The sequence below is a fragment of the Lutra lutra genome, chromosome 6 (assembly GCF_902655055.1).
Source record: "Lutra lutra chromosome 6, mLutLut1.2, whole genome shotgun sequence".
In the NCBI taxonomy this organism is placed as follows: Eukaryota; Metazoa; Chordata; class Mammalia; order Carnivora; family Mustelidae; genus Lutra; species Lutra lutra.
This window is the reverse complement of record NC_062283.1, coordinates 95929608-95948764: the sequence shown is the minus strand read 5'-3', so window position 1 is coordinate 95948764 and position 19157 is coordinate 95929608. Positions and strand designations below refer to the sequence as shown.

General features: G+C 39.7%; 1 long non-coding RNA gene across 1 annotated transcript; it reads left to right on the top strand.

Moving 5' to 3' along the window:
* Positions 1-15126: 15126 nt before the first annotated feature.
* LOC125102589 (uncharacterized) lies at positions 15127-18228 on the top strand. Its single transcript, XR_007128158.1, has 3 exons — positions 15127-15152; positions 15797-15895; positions 18185-18228. It is a non-coding gene; the product is annotated as an uncharacterized LOC125102589 (long non-coding RNA).
* Positions 18229-19157: the final 929 nt, after the last annotated feature.

Here is a 19157-nt window from a genome sequence, read left to right as displayed (position 1 = left end):
AAGAAGAAGGAGAAGAAAATATTATTGTTATGGGCTATTTTACTTTTCACTATATTTCACCATAAACTAGATGATAATTTCATAGATTTATACAGTCACTGGTTGGTCAATGTCTTTGCACACTATTCCTTTTTGCATGTCAAATCTTCCATCTGGGATTACTTTACTTCTGTTTAAGATTTAGACATTGTTTAGAATCCATGGTAGTAGGGATCTTTAGGTGGTAAACTCACTTTTTCTTCTATCTGAAAATGTTTCTGTTTTCTCTTCATTCTTGAAAGATACTTTTGCTTGGTATGGAAATTTAGGTTGGCAGTGATTTTCCATCAGTCTGTATTTCTGCATTCTTCTGGTTTCCATCCTTTATGATGTGAAGTCAGCAAGCACTCTAATTATCTTTCTCTTGCATATAATCTGGTCTTACTCCTTAGAGTGTTTTAAATATATTTTTCTTTTGTCACTTCTCAGTGTCACTATTATGTGTCTAAAATTGAATTCATTTTTATTTATTCTATTTGAGGTGTATTGGAGTCCTGCATCTGGAGGTCTTTCAATACTTCTTTAAAGTTCTCAGCCTTTTTATCTTCAAATATTATCTATTCCCAATTATTCATATTTTTATGAATCTCTAATGAGGTATTATTATAGCCCTGTCACTCTATCCTCCATGTCTCTCAATCTGGTTTTCATACTTTACATCTAATTTCTTCACAGCTGTGTTTCAGTTCTCTGATTCTCAGTGAACATGCATCTCATCTGCTGTTTAATCACTCTTAAATTTCTAATTTGATCATTAAAGCTTTATTTTTTATTTAAATATGATTTTTGGGTTTATTTTGGGTGTATTATTTAAATGCAGTTTTATTTGGTTCTTCATCAAATGTGATCATTCTCTATCATGTCTTGTTCTTTGCTCATGGTTTCAAGTTTATTTAATTTTTAAAAATTATCTAAACATACTAAACATAATGATTTTTCATTCTTTATTTAATAATTCTAATGTCTGAAATTATTTTTAGTCTCTTTCTATGGTTTATTCCTTATGGTAACTGGTTCATGTGAGTCCTTGGCTCTTGTAGGGTGAACTATTTATTGTCTTGGTCTGTATCTGTGTCGAGTCTTTGGTCAGAGTTCAAACTGACACTGTAAAAGTTGACTTAACGTTTATTTATGCCATTCTCTTTTGTGTGACACATCCAACTCAAAATGATTTCAGATTTATTTCTTACTTTTTGGACTAGAAAGCATGAACTTGTGCCCAAACCTATTTGAAGGGTAGGTTGAGCTCTCAAGTTCTCAGGTAAGTGTTTTCTTCCAGGGTCATAATCAAGACATGCAAATACCCTTACTTTCTCCTTTAGTGTCATTAGGGTCCCTGCTTTATACATGGTCTCCTTTTGGCTTCCCCATCTTCAGTGGGTACTAGACTTTTCCTACCTCCCTTCATGTACAAAGAAGCTAACAAATCAGAAGCTTAGCTTTCCATCATTCAGCAAAAACCTTTGGGACAAAAGCCAGTCTTGGTATTTACTTAACTTCCTTAGTTACTATTACCCCTAATTTTTAGGATCTTTTGATTCCTATTTTTTGTGTGTGCTAACTCAGCAATGCATTTAAAATGATTCCTAAGAAAATAGTTTGTCTATCTTATTCAGAAAAGTTCTTTGAGTTGTATAACCAGTTGTATTACTAAAAAGTCAAAATCAAATTTTATTACACTGTGTTTTACTTAGACTTCTGCCAGGGATATTTGACTAAAAGACATGAAATCTCTTCATGAACACAGAACCATAATCATTGAAGGTATTTAGGGGATTCTCTGACTTGGTGGTTGAAAGCTATAAATGCATTTACCAATTTATGTAGTTTTTGTCGTCCTGGACTCTACAATGTATGAATAAAAGGAAATTCACATTAACTCTGGTTGGAAAGCTCCCAGAGTCATTTTAACTGCCATCAGCTTATAGATGCATATTATAGATCATATCCAGGCAGGTGATGGAGAATATTGAAGTACATGGTACATGAGGTAGTAGCAGAGAAACAGGGCCATATGGTTTAGCAAAATTTCCTATTATGCTGCACATACTCGCCCTCTGGGATGGAGGACCCAGTGACCATAAGTTTGTGCTAGGAAGGGCAGGCTGCTCAACATAAGGCACCATCTGGGACAGCTTATCCAGATGCAATTTCCCTTAGCAATTTTCCTGTGCTCAGGTCCATTACCATAATGGATAGATTTCTGTCATTTGTTCCTTGGGAATATTTTGTAATATAAGTGTTTACAATGTTAGGATTTAAAAAAAAATTTGGGGGGGAGGAGCAAGGAATTAAAGAGTGTAACAATTTATTGTCAGTGAATATGAAGAATAAAATATTCCCTTGCTCTGAGCTCTTTACTCAGTCCTCAATGTTGTTTACACTATTTTTTTTTTTTTAAGAGAGGGAGTGAGGGAGGGACGGAGGGAGAAGGAGAGAAAGAACCTTAAGCAGGCTTCACACCCAGCTTGAGCCTGATACGGTGCTTGACCTCATGACCCTGAGATCATGACCTGAGCTGAAATCAAGAGCTAGACACTTAACTGGCTGAGCGACCCAGATGCCTCAAAGTAAAAATTCTTAATATAAGTCTACAGGGTGTATCAGTCAACCCACTACACAGAAGTCTGGATATGAAAGAGTCTATCCATTTTGTTGAGTTAGAGGAGGTTTCTGAAGGACATGGCATTTAAATTGATCTTCAAAGGATGCATACTAGTGTGGAGAACCCATGTTTTCTTAACAGTAGAATTTTCTTCTAGGAAGAGCCTTGTTCTATTTGATAAATACTCTGACAATTCTATTTGGAGTGGGATTCTGAGGCTGCTTAGGTGCAGGCTATGTACCAGACTTTTGATTTACTGAGTAGAACAAGTGAAGTGAGTGTGAGCTGAATTTAGTTCTTAGGAAACATATGGAAAACAAATGTGTTTTCAGGGAAGAGGTTTTGGGTGAGAAAAGGGAGATCAATGGGGAATCACATTAGGTTTGGGGTAGGTTTTGTTACCATGTGCATCCTTTTTTTAAGATTTTATTTATTTGAGAGAGAGAGAGAGAGCAAGTGAGAGAGAGCACAAACATGGGGAGGGGCAGAGGGAGAGAGAGAAACAGACTCCCCACCAAGCAGGGAGCCTGTCACGGGGCTTAATCCTAGGACCTTGGGATCACAAACTGAGCTGTAGGCAGATGCTTAACCAACAGAGCCACCCAGGTGCCCCTATGATGTGAATCTTCTTTCCCATATTACCATGACATATTTGGTAAAATATCCCCTTATTTTAATGTATTCCAGAATTAGACCTATCAGTGTCCTACTTCAAGGGTGTTTCCAGAGACCTAGTCTCTGATAACAAATGGATAGGGTTGTAATGAGAGTGAAAGGTAATTTTTTTCCTATTTGGGTTCTTAATCAAAGTTACAGAGAGGATGCTTGAGGGTATATTTTCTCTCAGGTGTTTGAAGTCCAAATAAACTGAACGCTTGATTAGGAGCTTATTAAAATACTATAGAGGGAAGAGGATAGAGAGTGAAGTTGGCAGGCCTTTGTGGAAATTGAGGGCTCTTGCTCTTGGGAGAGATCATTAAAGAAAAACTTTTCATATGGGAATATATGTGTGTGAGTGTATGTGTGTGAGTGTGTGTGTATGTGAATGTATGTATGTGTGTTTTGAGTGTTCATAATGCAGAACCCTGAAGCTAAGAAAATAACACCCCTCCCCCACAGTAAGTACTATTTCTACAATCATGGAGCTTATAATTTTGCAAGGGAGATAATCATTAGACTACCAAGTATTAATTAATTTCAACTGGGATAAGTGTTATAAGGAGAGTTAGAAGGAATTAATGTTTAATAAGGGGACCTGATCCAGTCTTATTGGTCAGGGGAAATTTCTCAGAAGAAGTGCCATCATTCAGATACAAGTTTCAATGAAGGAAAAGGGAGAGAATGTATTCCAGGCAGGAAGAGGGATTATGTTGAGCAAATTCCGAGGTGGGGTAGAGGCTGGCGAGGCAGAAGTTCAGTATGGCTAGAGCCTAGAATGGAGGAGGAAGATAGATGGCAAGAGGTTTAGGCTGGAGCTGTAAGCAGGGGGCTTTTCTGCTGGATACTGTAGGGCACTTTTTTGCAATTGGTAATATAGTCATTAAAGAGTATGGGAAGGGGAGTGGCACGTTTATTTGAATTTGTTTACTTAAAAGACTTCTCTGGTTTTATGGGAGAAGACACAATAGGTAGTGTGTTGTACTGCATTATCTTTTCCACTTGTGCATTCCCTCCACAGTTGGAATAGCAGATCCTTGTTTTTTACCTTGTGACTTTGTACCCCTTTCCACTAGATGGGGGAGCATATGTACATGCCTGCGGGATGTTAGGCTTGGCAATAATACATGCCTTGCCCAATGGAATGTTGGTGGAGTCTCTGGATGTGCTTCCAAGGTTTGTCTTGGCCTCTTGCTTCTCTGTCAGTCATGAGACTACATGTCCATGTGCCACTGGTCCCAGGATGAGACGGACAGACCTGAGCTAAGCCGACCCCCAGGCCTCAAGTCAGAAAAACAAATGCCTGGTGTCATAAGCCACTGAGATTTCACGGAGGGGTTTGCTAACACACAGGAGGGCATCAGAATGAAAGTAAGGAGACAAATTAATGGCTTAAGTAAGAATCAATGTTGGATCAGACTGGGATAATGGCTGTGCAGAAATGACAGAAAGAACTGAATAGATTTCAGAGATATTTAGGCTTTTGGGTTGGTGATATGGATGACCAACTGAATGCAGAGATAATGGGAAAGAAAATGCCAAAGATGAGGTTTCAACCAAAAGTTCTTGCAGTATTCTCTAACCTTATGGTCCTAAGGATAATTGAATATGCTCAAAGCTTTCAAATGCTTTATGTCATTTCATTTGTGACGACAAAGATCATGACTTTGTGAAAAAATTCAATAGTCAAGACCCCTTCTCCTAGGAGCCTACAGGGGAGGCTGCAGGCTGCTGGCCATGCACTGTTCCTCTCACGGAGGTAATCCCAGCCCAGGCTTCAGAGGACCTGCGACCATGTGCTAGACAGAGGACAGGCCCTGACTTCTGACATGATTGGTCATCTAATGTCCTATTAAGGCTTTGAGGCTGTTACCGGCATGCCAACTTTTGCTCTTAAGAAACACTAAACCTATCACTTTTACAAGGCAGCAAAAAAAACCAAACAAACCCCCAAAACCAAACAAACAAAAAACAAAAACCCCAAAGTATTACATTTTAGTGCAGGATGCTTGTCTGGCTTTCTGCCTGAGGCTCACTTTATGCCTGAACTTGGATCCACAGCCTTGTAGCCTGCCCTTTCCCCACACAATTTCACAATTCATTCTGGGTAATTCTAATGGCTGGTTATTTTTTATTTTATTATTTTTTTTTTTTCAGAGCAGCAAGGAACTATTTTCTGTCTGTCAGCGAGCTGCAAGCATCCTGGTTTTCACCAACATAGTGAGAAGATAAATGTTGGCAGTTCAGTTGTTGCAAAAATGAGGTAGCAAACTGCACCAAGTCAAAAATCGAGGCCGATTGTGACTCACTCTGCCACTGAGCAGGCGGGTTTTCGTGGTCCGCAAGGGTGTGGCGACAGCAAGCTGGCTGTGTGGCCTTCCTGACAGAGGTTAGGGCATCACAACCATTTGGGAGTCATTTATCAGGTAGGGTAGCCTGTTCTGTCTGATCTTCTCCATTCTGCCTGCTGCATTTTCCCCGGTTAGACTGAACTCCAGCTTAGCGGTTGGTCTCCCTTCTCCTTTCGATGGGGTTCAGCCATTACAGGAATTACTTAAAAATATATAGATATAGTTATAGATATATGTGTATATATATATTTTATATATGTGTATAAATGTGTGTATATATGTTTTATATATGTGTATATATGTGTATAAATGTGTATAATATATATGTATATATATTTTTTAATATATTTGGGTGGGTGTGTGTTTTGACACCAGAATTAGGAAGATTAATTACAATTAATACTTAAAAAAGTGTTTTAGTAAGTTGGTAAAGCTGGGATGTGTAAGATCCCATTTGATCTCCCACATTCAACATTCCTTTAAGATTTCCATTGGAGCAGCTGATAAGGACTAAAATATACTGATATGGATTTCTCCCTTTTTCATTTCATAGTTCTTGAAGTCTAGGGGAAATATGGCCCAATAAGGGGGAAGAACAAAAATCAATGTAGGAAGTGTTCTCAAAAATCTCCAAGTCATGTCCTGAAAAAAACTCCTCCTTTTAGGTAAAACCAAATACAAAACAAGTATTTTTTTCTTTTTTTTTTTCCTCCTTCAGATGTCAAAGATACTGTTTCGATAGAAGTGGCAGGAGATTTGGAACCATTAAACTTTGTTTTTTTCTAGTTCTGACACTGCCAAAATTTATTGTATGGCCTTGGGCTAGTCATTTAATACTTCTGAGCTGCAGAATTCTCCTGTGGAAACTGAGATTTTCTTGGATGACCTCCATGAAGACCTTTGTAGACAAAAGTCTATGTTCTTCATTCTATGGATTAGCAGTTGATGCTAGCCTCGATCTATTATTTTATAATGATATTTTTGCTGGTGTAGACACCTTTTAGAATCCATGGATCATTCTTTGAATGGACAGTAATTTATTTTGACTGTATTGATTACCCTAAGTGTCATTCATTTTTCATGATTAAGAAAAGAGAGCATCCTTTGTCTCCATCCTCCATCTCCATCCTCCATCCTGTTTGCATTTTTTCAAGGCTATATTTCTCATCCCTTTAATCTCATAAATCTAAATCTAGCAATGGAAAGTGCTAAGAAGTGCAAACACAATGAGCAAAATGAAATACAAAGACAAAATCAAGCACGCAATTAAACCAACAAAAAATAAAAGCAAAATAATAGAGGCTGAAAAATCCAGAGCAAGATTTAAACTATCTAGACAGATCTAGCTAGGAGCTCTGGCTTAAATTACCTACAAAATGACATCAGGTGAAGAGGATCTAACTGGCTTTGTACAAATTGTTTTATTTCCAGGTTAATTTGCCTTTCAGTGAGATCTCTTTGCTTTAGCAGTTGACTTCATTATTTTCTGCATCTTCTCCACATACTGCTTTCACTTGTATAAGTTCCTTTCTTTCTTTCTTTTTTTTTTTTTTAGATTTATTTATTTATTTGAGAGAAAGAGAGCACACATGTGAGTGGGGGGAGGGGCAGAGGGCGAGGGAGAGGAGAATCTCAAGCAGGCTTCCCTCCAAGCATGGAGCCTCATGTAGGGCTTGATCCCAGGACCCTGAGATCATGACCTGAGCTGAAACCAAGAGCTGGATGCTCAACTGACTGAGCCACCAGGTGCCCCTGTGTAAGTTTCTTAAGTTGCCCTTCCATGGATACCTCAAAGGACATTTCAGATAGAACTGAAGAGGTCTTTGAGCAGTGCCCCCCTGGAATATGTGGCAATTCACCCATTCCTGTAAAGGGGTCCAGAATATGCCACCCCACATTTTGCCACTTTGGCATATTTGATTATTTTGAGCTGAAGTCAGTTATGAAATAGCAGACACAAAAAGAGCTTCCTGCCCTCCCCCAATCTGTCTGAAAAGAGGGAGTAAATCCCCACCCCCCCACCCCCACCTCATACCAGGACTAAGAGAGAGACACTGATCATTGGAGATGGAGAGCTGGCACTGAGATTGGTCGGTGTGACAAACCTTACTAAGATAATGCCTGTCCTCCACGATTAGCTCTCCCCTTTATTTCCTCCTGACTTCCCACAGTTTGTGAGTCCTGGCAGCCCAGACTCCTTTTTTTTCTAGTCATGTATCTGCAGTTCATTGCATTTGTTAAAATGGTATGTAAGCCCCTGAGTCTAGCTGCTCCTTTGGGTTTTCACTTCTTCTCTGTGATGTACCCATGCACACAAAATTTTAAATATTGATAAAATTTTTTTGCCTTTTCTATCATACTGTTAGTCTACCTTTTGTTTAACTCTCAGGTCCCAGTCACTGAACTTGAGGGAAGAGGAAGAAGTTCTTTTCACTCCCATATACCTGAATCCCACTTGTCCACCAAGAGAACTTCAGTAGTCACTCTGCCAGCAAACCCTAGCTGTGGCCTCTGATAGAGGAAGAGGAGTGAATTTGGACACTTGTAATGCAGAGGGGATCAGGAAGGTAGGATCCCCTTATCCCAAGTGGATTCAGCTAGTGGAGAATCCTTAATGGTCCCTCATGGTTAGAAAGTGGTCAGAACATTTGGAACCACATCCTTATTAAGATGTGGATTTAACTTTCAGATTGTTTTCCTTCCAGTCAATTGTTTTATTGTTTTATAGTCTCATAATGTTTTCTACGAATTGTACATTTGTCTTAGATTCCTTTGAAATAACTCTCTGTTTTATCTACTAAGACTTAGCCTTATTTAATGTCAGTGTCTCATATAGAAGGCTGAGTTTTTAAAGAAAAATAAATGTGTTTAAGGACATAAAGTCTAAAACATGGTGCATGTTACTTGGAAACGTTCAATGTTTTTGCCATTTAATGTCTTGTAACTTCCAAGAGGCAGAAACCAACCGGAATCCTATGTGGCTTCGGTGGATTTTTGTGCATAGTAATCTTCTCTAATACATCACACTTAGAGAAATTGACGTTAATTTGTCTAGCACGTACCTCTGGAAGATCTTTGGCATTTAATGGCTATCATTACAGTTGTATTCTTAATTCTCCTTTGTTCATTTATTAAAACACCTGTTTGGAACCTACAAGATGACAGATACTGTGCCAGTGCTGAGGGCACAAAGATGAAAATCTTAGATGCCTAACTCACTCTGACTCCTTCAACTGGCATATATGGAGGCATCTGTTGAAAATTAGGTCAAGTACTTTTGAAATCTTTAACTTTTACTACTTAAATTCCATGGATTGTTTGCATGCAAAAGGGTCCTAGAAAATTTTGGCTTACAGAGTGAAAATAATTCAAAGTATTTAATTTACAAGACTAGCTTTCCATGGAAGATTATTCTAATAAAGAACAACACCAAATATATATATTTTCTTAAATACAGTTAATACTTATTTTTAGCTCTTCACAAAACTGTTTTCATGCATGCTTAATTTATTGGTCACAAAGAATCTGCTCACACCTTTAAAAAAAATTGAGTGTGTGTGTGTGTGTGTGTGTGTGTTGAGTGTTATATCCCCACATATAGTCCAAAGTGGCTGCCAGTTCTATATTTTATAGGCCATAATTTGTATCTGACTTTGAATTGCTTAATTCTTATTTTATGATGGAATAAAAATAAGAACAGATTTTGCATAATTATAATTATTCTAAATTTTAATACATTATTTTAAATAGAAATTAAAAATAATTTCTATTATACACACCTGTCTTCTGAGTTATCATTATTTCTAAGTGACTTTAGGACTCTGGATTTACCATAGACATAATTTTAAATCTTAGTGTTTACATTTTTCTTAAAGCTTCAGGATGTGCTCAATGGGAATTTCTAACAGCCTAAACATATAGGTTAGTTAGATGTGAAGAGATCTTCTGAAAGGATGAACTTTTTTCACACTGTTTTTTCATGTTTCTTCCCTTCCTGTCATGTATAATGTTTATTCTGTTAGGTGTGTCCTTAATACTGAAAAGAGAAATTTCCCTAAAGAGAAAAATGTTTTACCCTTTATCTACCACCAAGTTCAGATAAAACTTGACCATGGACATCAGTTTGGAGATTCTTGTTTTTTTCAGAGCTGAAAATACGTATTTTCATATCTCTTCCTACCGTGTGATTCTCACGGAGAATCACTCGTGTTATGAAAGCAAACTGTTAGGGATTGATTTATTGGTTTGCTAATTCAACTAGGTAAAAGGAGAAGGGAGGTGTGTAATGCTGCGGGTGAGGCAAAGATATATCCAGGAGGGAGGCCTTCCTGCCCCTCCGAGACTAAAGTAATTTTGGCTCAGCCCCAGCTCAGTGACTGAGAATTCCGAGCTCTTCTCACCACATAGGAACTTCTGACATATTTCTCCTTTGTGGTTTCCTCTGGATTTTTCCACTGTGTTTTAAAACATAGCATATTAATAAAAAAGTTGAGGTAGAGTAAAGCCAACAGATAGGGAGATGATTGCCTTTGAAAAACTAGTTACTCAAAATGCCCAAAGAGGAGGAGTCATGCCAATGGGCCTGCACGGGGAAGCATGAGAGTCAGCCTGAAGAGAGAAAGCGGGAGAAACACTGTGTGTGTATGTGTGTTTTTAAATGTGCTTTAAAATTTCTGCTCTTTGCAAATTACTTCACAGACCTTTTTAAAAAAAAATTAATTTTATTTTTTTCAGTGCTCCAAGATTTATTGTTTATGCGCCATACCCAGTGTTCCATGCAATACATGCCCTCCTTAATACCTACCACCAGGCTCACCCAACCCCCACCCCCCTCCCAAACCCTCATTTTGTTTCTCAGAGTTCACAGTCTTTCATTCTTCATTTCCCCCCTCTGATTTCCCCCAACTCTTCTGCAGGAAGGAACAGGCAAGGCAGGGTAAGCAGGCTTACCCTATGGTGGTTTCCTATCTCTAGGAACTGGCCAACTGTAGGAGGGTCAGCAAGACCCCAGATGTCAAAACATCAGAATACATGGTTAAAAAGACAAGGTTCATACAACTAGGTCTAGCTCACTATCTTGGTTCTTCCAAGATAGACTGAGACCGAGAATATCCTTCATCAGTGTCCACAAAAGTTCTAATCATAATCAGAATTTTATTAGTGTAGGCTTGAAGTGCTAGTGGAGAGCTACAAGGAGTTATAAACAACTGTGGGCGTTCTCTCTTTTCCTGTCTTTGCCTGGCTCCTTCTTCCCTCTCCAGTGAAAAGAATTTCCTCTCCTTGCCTCTGGTGGGCAAATTCTTACATTTAGTCCCTCCAAGGTCTTAGCTTCTACTCAACCAGAAGCTTCAAATCATTTTCTGAGCACTGGTGGATCTCTTCTTCTGATGATAAATACTTCTGTCAACCACTAAGAAAATAAAAATGCCCTATCTCACACTGATAACATCATAAACATATATAAGCATCAAACTGATAAGAGGGCTGAAGGAGAGCTGAAAATAACAAAAGCAAGAAGTGATTTTATATTAACTATAAAGTTGAAAAGAACATGGAGAATGTGACACCATTGAATTGTAAGTGACAGTTTTGGCAACAGCTTTGGTGAACGTACCAAGGCTTTGCTCCCTGAGGCAGGATGTGATCTGTGAACTTGTGTAGAAGGAATTTATCATATATGCTGGCATCATTACAAGGCAATTTGTGTTATATCATTTAGGGGGAACCAAGGATGGTTTGCTATATAGCATGAGAAAGGACTCCTGGGTGCCCAAAACCCTGGCTTCTAAGGGGTGAAGCTGTCTTTAGGACACGTGCCTCTGGTTATTCTGTGAAAATGACCTAGGAGCATCTTGAAATGTGTGGACACATGGTTAATGTCATGTGTTCATGTGAACGGGCTGTGGGATATCCAGAGAGCTGGTAAAACATTTCTGGGTGTGTGTGTGAGAGTGTTCCTAGAACAGAGAGTATTTGAATTAATGAACTGGGGAAAGATCACTCCCACTTTGTCAGTACGTGTCATGCACTCCTCTGAAGTCCTGATGGAAACAAAAAGGCAGAGGGAGGGCAAATTTGTTCTCTGTTTGAGCTGAAATATTCATCTATTCTTCATTTACCTTCTCCTGTCTCCGACACTGGTGCTCCTGAATCTTGGGCCTCTAGATTTAGACTGAAGTACAAACCCGGCTTTCCTGATTCCCTACTGATCACATTTCTCTGGAAAACTAATATAGTCTGAGTAACTGGGAGCAAGGATTCTTGGTACAAGAAATAAAAGCTGTGCAATTTGTTTGTTTCATTCCCTTGGGTCTTTCTGGGGCTTGCATTCTTCTCATGTACAAAATGGGAATAATGTCTATATCCCATAATTGTGCAAATTCCTCTAAAGAATGTATGGAAGTGTTCATCCTTGACTTTAGTATTGGTGGTGGTTGCCATTCTCTGGTTCAATGGATCTCAAGTACAACGAGAAACTAAATCTCAGCATAATATAACACTCTTATTTGCCTGAAACTAATTGACATAATATTTGTTCCCATGTTTGTATATTCTAAAAAAAAAAAAAAAAGAAATTGGACAGAAATGTACTTTTTAAGTATATATTGGCCTATGTGTTCTGATCAGCTACAGATGTCTTGAGTTGAACTGGAGGGGCAATCAAGTCATAGGGTGTGGGATGCTCCTCCTGATGGAGCCCGGATTTGACTGTTGCTCAGCCCTCCTCATCAACAGGTAAGTGGCACTTCCAGGAACCAGAGAGAGAGAGAATGCAGAGTGAAGAGCTCTTGAAGAAGAGCTGCCAGAGGACTGCTCTCTGATTTGCATCCAGAGAAATCAGGAATATACTGCTCAGACACCTTGATTTTGCCATAGCTACTTCCTTCTTATTTCTAAGTAATGATGAAACATGTCTTCAGCTCTCACAGCGCCTGGCACAAACCAATTAAAGAAAGGCCTGTCATAGGACAGCTTCTACTTTAAAGCCTTTATCTATCTTTAAGTCCGAAGCTTAAGATTTCCCAGAAATATGAGGTCATAATAAAAGAAGTAGCTAATAGTATCCTTCTGGACCATTCCCTAGTTGTTTTGCCTTATAAATATAAGTTATATTTAGTGAGTAAAAGTATCCGTGTATTTGTGGCTAATCATTGCAGGCAGGAGGTAGGACAGATTGGAAAGCAGAAAAGCCACCATAGCCCGTATTCTGTTGGTTCAGAGAGACTGAATATATGAAGGGACAATGGTCAGACCATATATAAAGACAGAACTTTGACCCACAACCTGCAGCAACCTGCCTGGGAAACCAACCCCTTATCTACAATAAACAATCCAGGAAGACAGCCTGCTGTAACTCAGACTTGAAGGAAGCCAGATTTCTATCTCTAGTGAGAATTCAAGAAGCTAAATAAGAAGTTCTGCAATAGTTGGCCCCAAAGAGCCAAAACCTGATTAATAACTAACACTTTCTTAGGACGCCTGGGTGGCTCAGTCGGTTAAGTGTCTGCCTTTGGCTGAGGTCATGATCTTAGGATCCTGGGATGGAGCGCCATTGGGCTCTCCACTCAGTGGGGCGTCTCCTTCTCCCTCTGCCTCTCTCCCCTGCTTATGTTCTCTCTTTTTCTCTCAAGTAAATAAATAGATAAATAAAATCTTTAAAAATTTAATTTAAAAAAGTGACCTTCCCTATTTTTTTTGCCCATGTCCAGTTTATGACCAACAAGAGAAAGCCCAATATGTATTCTATTTTTTTTTAACATTTTACTTATTTATTTGACAGAGAGAGAGAGAGCACAAGCAGGGGGAGAAAGGGAGGGAGAAGCAGGCTCTCCCCAAGCAGGAATCCCGATGTGGGGCTGGATCCTAGGACCTTGGGATCATGACCTGAGCTGAGGGCAGACACTTAACTGACTGAGCCACCCAAGAGCCCTGCCAAATATGTATTCTTAACCAATCATGATGCACATATAGTTAGCCCACCTGCAGCTTCCTTATGCCAATAGCCTCCAATCAGGGCACCCTTGAAGCCTTACCTTTTTCACCTTAAAATTTCCAACTCCCCTACCAGTCTTTGAGTCTATACCCAAACGCAAGTGATAATGGCTGACTCCCTTGCTATAGCTAGTTCAGAATAAATACTCTTTACTTTCCTCATTGGTTGGTGCTCATTTATTTCCACAGTTCTGAGAAGGACCAGACGGCTGAGTGTGGGTGGCTCCATACTATTCGCTCCCCACTGTGGGAGAACTCGGTGATTGCCACGGGTCGGCAACGGCATCTGTTTCTTAGTGGACAGCTCAGTGGCCCAGTGGATCTGTGTGTGAGTGAGTGATGGTAAAGACCTTGAGAGTGTACAGGCAACCAAACTTCACATCTTAGCAATGAACCTGAGGGACTGGGTATAGACATGGCAAAAACAAAACAACACAGCCCTTCCAGAAGGAGTCTGAGAGGATTAGGTAGAAAGCCAATAGCTCACAAAAACCCACAACATACAGACCGAGCTGTACTTTTAACTGTCCGATGTGCTGCTGTTAAATTTCAAAAAATTATTTACTTTAGCAATTTTATGACAATATTTTTCTAACTTTAAAACTGCTTTTGACATAGCCTTGAAATTCATTTAAAAGGATTTCCCCCCTACCTTAAACACATCAAAGCAGGGCTTCAGGCAAAGAAATAACTCAGGGAGTTTGACTCCTATGAAAGTGAATTTGGAAAAGGTAAATCCACAAAGTCAAAGTGAAGTTACCAAAAGTATCATCAGAAGAAACAAAGCCCAATTGAAGCTATTATCAACAAGGCATTTTTACTGTTTCACTTACCAAAAATAACTGTACACATGACACAATTGTGATTAAGACCTTGTAACTGTAGAATGAATCTTCCTCACCTCACCGGTTTCCAGCGCTAATTGAGATGTGTTTCTTCATTTGCTTTCTTGTTATTTATTATTTGTGTCCTCTCAGTTACAAAGGTCAGCACTGCAATGCCGGGAGCCCTCCCTGGCTCTTTAAGAATCTGGAGGTTTCTGCTGGTTCTTCACGGTAGCAGCTCATTAGAACCATCCTACCTCAGACCAATTAAATCATAACCTCTCAGTGAGTTTATAAAAATAGCTCCCCAGGTGAGTCAAACGTGCATAGAGTGTTGAAAAAACACTCCTAGAGGAGGCAAGATTTCCTTGACAGTGTCACCTTGAGCTGTGTTTGCTTTGTTTAAAGGTTGTCAAAATTTAATAAAGCAACTTTTACCTTGTCCTTTTTAAAGCGATGGTGACACCAATCTTACACACTGGAGCCTTGCCTGGCTTGTTCACTGCTTCTGTCCCAGGATCCAAGGTGGCGGTGGTCGTGGGGGTTGGTCCTCACCAGACTGGGGGGAATGGGACAACGGAAGGCAGATTCCTCTATTCCTTCTCTGTTGCTTCAGTTTTCAGTATGAAAATGATCAACTAGCTGGTGCAGGAGGCAAAGAGATGAAGCGCGGGCATATGTCAGGTTGGTTGCATGACTCTTCAGGAAAGACACATGCTGGTTCTATCAGGAAGGAGAGTGTTTTGTCACCAGTGATAGTGACCACCCAGGGGATGGGCCTATAGGTGTGGCGGCACCTTTGCACTAACAATTAGAGAGAGCCTTGAAAAACAGATTTGGAGGCATGGACTCTGTGCCTTCCAGTCTCGGGCTTCAATGCAGAATTAAAACTGGGTAACTCCATATGAGGGACTTTGTTTTCTAGAATTCATGAGACCACAAATGAGGTACTAGACTTAAAAACTCTCAGTACCTGGGCAGTTAGAGGAGGAAAGCAGGAGTGTCGTCCCTGTTACCAGTCTGTGTTTGTGGAGGGTCGGGCCTCCCCCCTTCTGCTGACTGGACCTTTCCTTGAACAGATATGCCTAGGGACAGCCTTTGGGGCCTCCTGACAGGCACATAACTTAGAAAGGCCTCTGCATTCCTGATTTACTTTGAACATGTTTTTGTAGAAATGACTGCTTTGAATAGTTTCTTAATTTCTTCTACTCCTCTTAATTGTTCTCATTTTTTTTAAACTTCTCATTGATTTAGGAGAAAAGAGGTTCAGAATAATATACACTCTCACTCAAGTTAAATAAGTGCCTTAAATGTACCATTTTGTGCAGGATCCCTTTCAGACCTGGGAGAGAGGCCCTGGCGGGCTGAATTGTACCTTTATTGCTGACCTTCTGAGGACCATTTTTCCAAGAGCACAAATTTCATCTGTGAGTAAAGTCACTCCAACATTACCCTGGTTTCACCCTGTAGCAAATTCTCAATGACAATTGCTAGTGGCACAGAAGGCACGTGAAGCCATAAAGAATACTAGAGTTAATTTTTTTTAGTTTAAAAAATTTTAATAGACTTCTTTTTAAGAGCAGTTTTAGGTTCATAGCAAAACTGAGTGAAAATACAAAGATTTCCCATATACCTCCTGCCCCCAGCCCCCACATGCCTAGCTCCCCCATGATCACCATCCCCTACCAGGATAGAACATTTATTGCAATTTATATTATCACCCCAAGTCCATAGTTTATATTAGGGTTTACTCTTGGTGTTGTACATTTTGTGGGTTGGGAGAAATTTATAATGACACCTGTCCATACTTACAGTGTCATACAGAGTCATTTCATGCACCAAGTCCTCTCTGCTCTGTCTATGTATCCTTCCCCCTCCCCTTTAATTTTAATTACTAAATCTGACAATTCCTCTTACCAAACACTTCCAGAACTATGTTCATTTATTCAGCAAATATGTTTGAATGCTTATGAAGTGCCACACACTGGTCTAGACCTTGGAGATAGAGAAGTAAACAAGCTCTCAAGGGCTGGGCTCACCTGAGTCTTATATTTTGGAGGGAGAGGAATAAACAACGAACAAGCACAAATTCAGAAAAGAATTAGTGTTGTGAAGAAGACAAGTGAGTGACATAATAGCGATTGGCGTGAGAGGGAGTGCAGGGCTCCTCTATAATGGATGGTTGGGGCGTAGCCTTTCTGAGATAGGGCCATTTGAACTGACATCTGAAATATGGGAAAGACTGGGCCATACAGAGATTGGGGGAAATGTTGCATAGAGCAAAGAGCAAATTCATTTTTTCCCCAAACAGGAATAACTTGCTGCATTTGAGAAATGGAAAGAAGCTGTTTGTGCTTGGGGCATTGTGAGTGAACTGGAGAGAGGCAGGAGAGGGGGGCAGAGAGCTAAGTGGGGCTGGCTAGCACAAGGCTTCCTAGGTCATGGCAAGGCACTGAGGACTTTTTCCAAGTGAAATGGGGAGGCATTGTAGCGTTAAAAAAGGGGCATGCTGATTTTATGAAAATCACTGTAATTACTTTCTGAAGACTAGTGGAACGTGAACAGAGCAGTGAACCTGAATTGGCAACTGTAAGGTGGGTTAGGAGGCTATGCAAGGTCTAGCTGAGGGATGGCGGGGGTTTGGGTGATGGTGGTTGCAGTAAAGATGGAGGGAAAGGAACAAGGAGGTTAAGTCCAGGGACTTGATGGATTAGAAACAGGGTGAAGGACCAAGGGCAAGCAAAGATGACTGTGGTGTTGACATTTACAAGACAGGGAAAAATAAATAAGGAGCAAGGATTTTTGTTTTATGGGGAGACTACACAGGATTAGTAGTTGTGTTAGACCCATTAAGTATGGGAACCCTACTGATGTGTTCATGTCGAATCAGCAGTTGAATGTACAAGTTTGAAGATGTAAATTTGGGCGTCATCAGGGCATAAATTGTATTTAAAGTCAAGGGACTAGATGAGATCATCTAAGAGAACTGAGCAAGAAGCTGGAGGGAGTGGTGTAAGGTCAAGAGAAGATTGATTTGTTTCCTTTTACAGCAGAGCTGTTAGAGCATGTTCAATGGTTATAGAGGTGAATTGGTCAGTGTTAGTGTCAAACAGCAAAATCTGGAGGCCTGGTTGTAAAGTCTTCCCTGCTATGTGTTCCAGCAGGATTAATTATTCCCTTGTCTCTACTCTCATAGGATTTGCTCAATAGTATTTAATAACATTTTATTATGGTAAGTTATGTAAATTTCTGTCTCTCAGGTGGATAGTAAACTCCTTGGGAGAACAGGTATCATTTATTAATTGTCAACTCTATCAAGTCTTTATTAGGCACATGATATGTATGATCTTAGTTCCCCTTCACAATAGCCCTTTATGAAAGACATAATCTTCTCCAGTCTGCAGATGAAAAATTCAGGCTTAAGGACACTGAGTAACTGACACACAATATTTTGGGTTGGAAGCAGAATTGAGATTCAAGTGCAGACTTCCCTGCCTCTCAACCATACACTTCTTGCTACACTTCTATTTCAATGTGTTCTGCTATGTATCTTGGTGCCCACTTAGCACAGTAACCCATCAGGCACATGCTAACCTGAAATTCAGTAATGGTTGAGTGAAGTAAAACAAAGCTACAGTAATAAGCCTTAAAAACCTGTAATTCGATTACTCTCTCGTTCTCTTGTTTCTGATGTTATATTCCATTTGTTGATGTAGGGTGAATATCCCAGAGTTTTCAAGCCTACATGGTCCTTCCCTGGAATCCTGCTGTACTTCTTGATCAGGAGAAAGAAATGGGGGAGCTGGTGCTGGAGGTTAGTTGAGTTGATGTTGGGAACTGGTGAAGCTCCACTTGAGAACTGCCTAAGAAGAAGGGGCAGTGGAAAGGGGAGAACCTTTGGCTAAGTAAGTGAACATGGTTTGCTGCAGTGTGGCAACTACACAAAGTCAGAATGTAATTCTTTGTTTAACATCAAAATGATTATTTCCTTTTGTTTGGCAGTTTTCCTTCTTAGGAAATTGTGCTAAATTTTCACATTATGGTGATAACCTCATGCAATTTATTTGCAAAAAAGATAGGTTTTTTTGGGGGGGAGCAGGGATCTTTGGTATTGATCACAGTTATCAAATATACTCATTTGTTAGTTTCACCTAAATTTGATATAGTGAAACAATTTTGTCCAGTTGCCAGAATGGTAGCTACTGAGTCTAGAGGCAAATATTTGCTGTAACTGAATGAAAACTGTATATTGTACCTTGTCTGTGCTGTATTAGCCCACTGCACTTACTTGTGTTCTGTTCTAATACAACTGAGGTCAGCTGGCCTGAGGGGGTTTTGCAGGTCCTGACCCTGCTGCATCACCAAGGGAAAAACTGCAGGGCTCATGCAGTTCACTGTTCACCAAGTGCTTGTTCTGTGTTGCTAACATTTTTCTATATACTTTGGGAGCTACAAGAGAATTACTGTCCTGAAGAAATTTCATGCAATGGAGATCTCAGGATTTGAACAGATATTTAGAAACCACCAAAATGGCTGGATTCAATTAAGAACCAGTCTTTCATTTAGAAAGCCCATACTGTTTATCTATTATGTACCCAGACATTGTGTTAAGAACTACAGAAAGTTGAACTAAAAAAAAAACCCCAATGTTCTGCCTTCAGTGAGCTCAGATTCAGAAGAGAAGCAGAC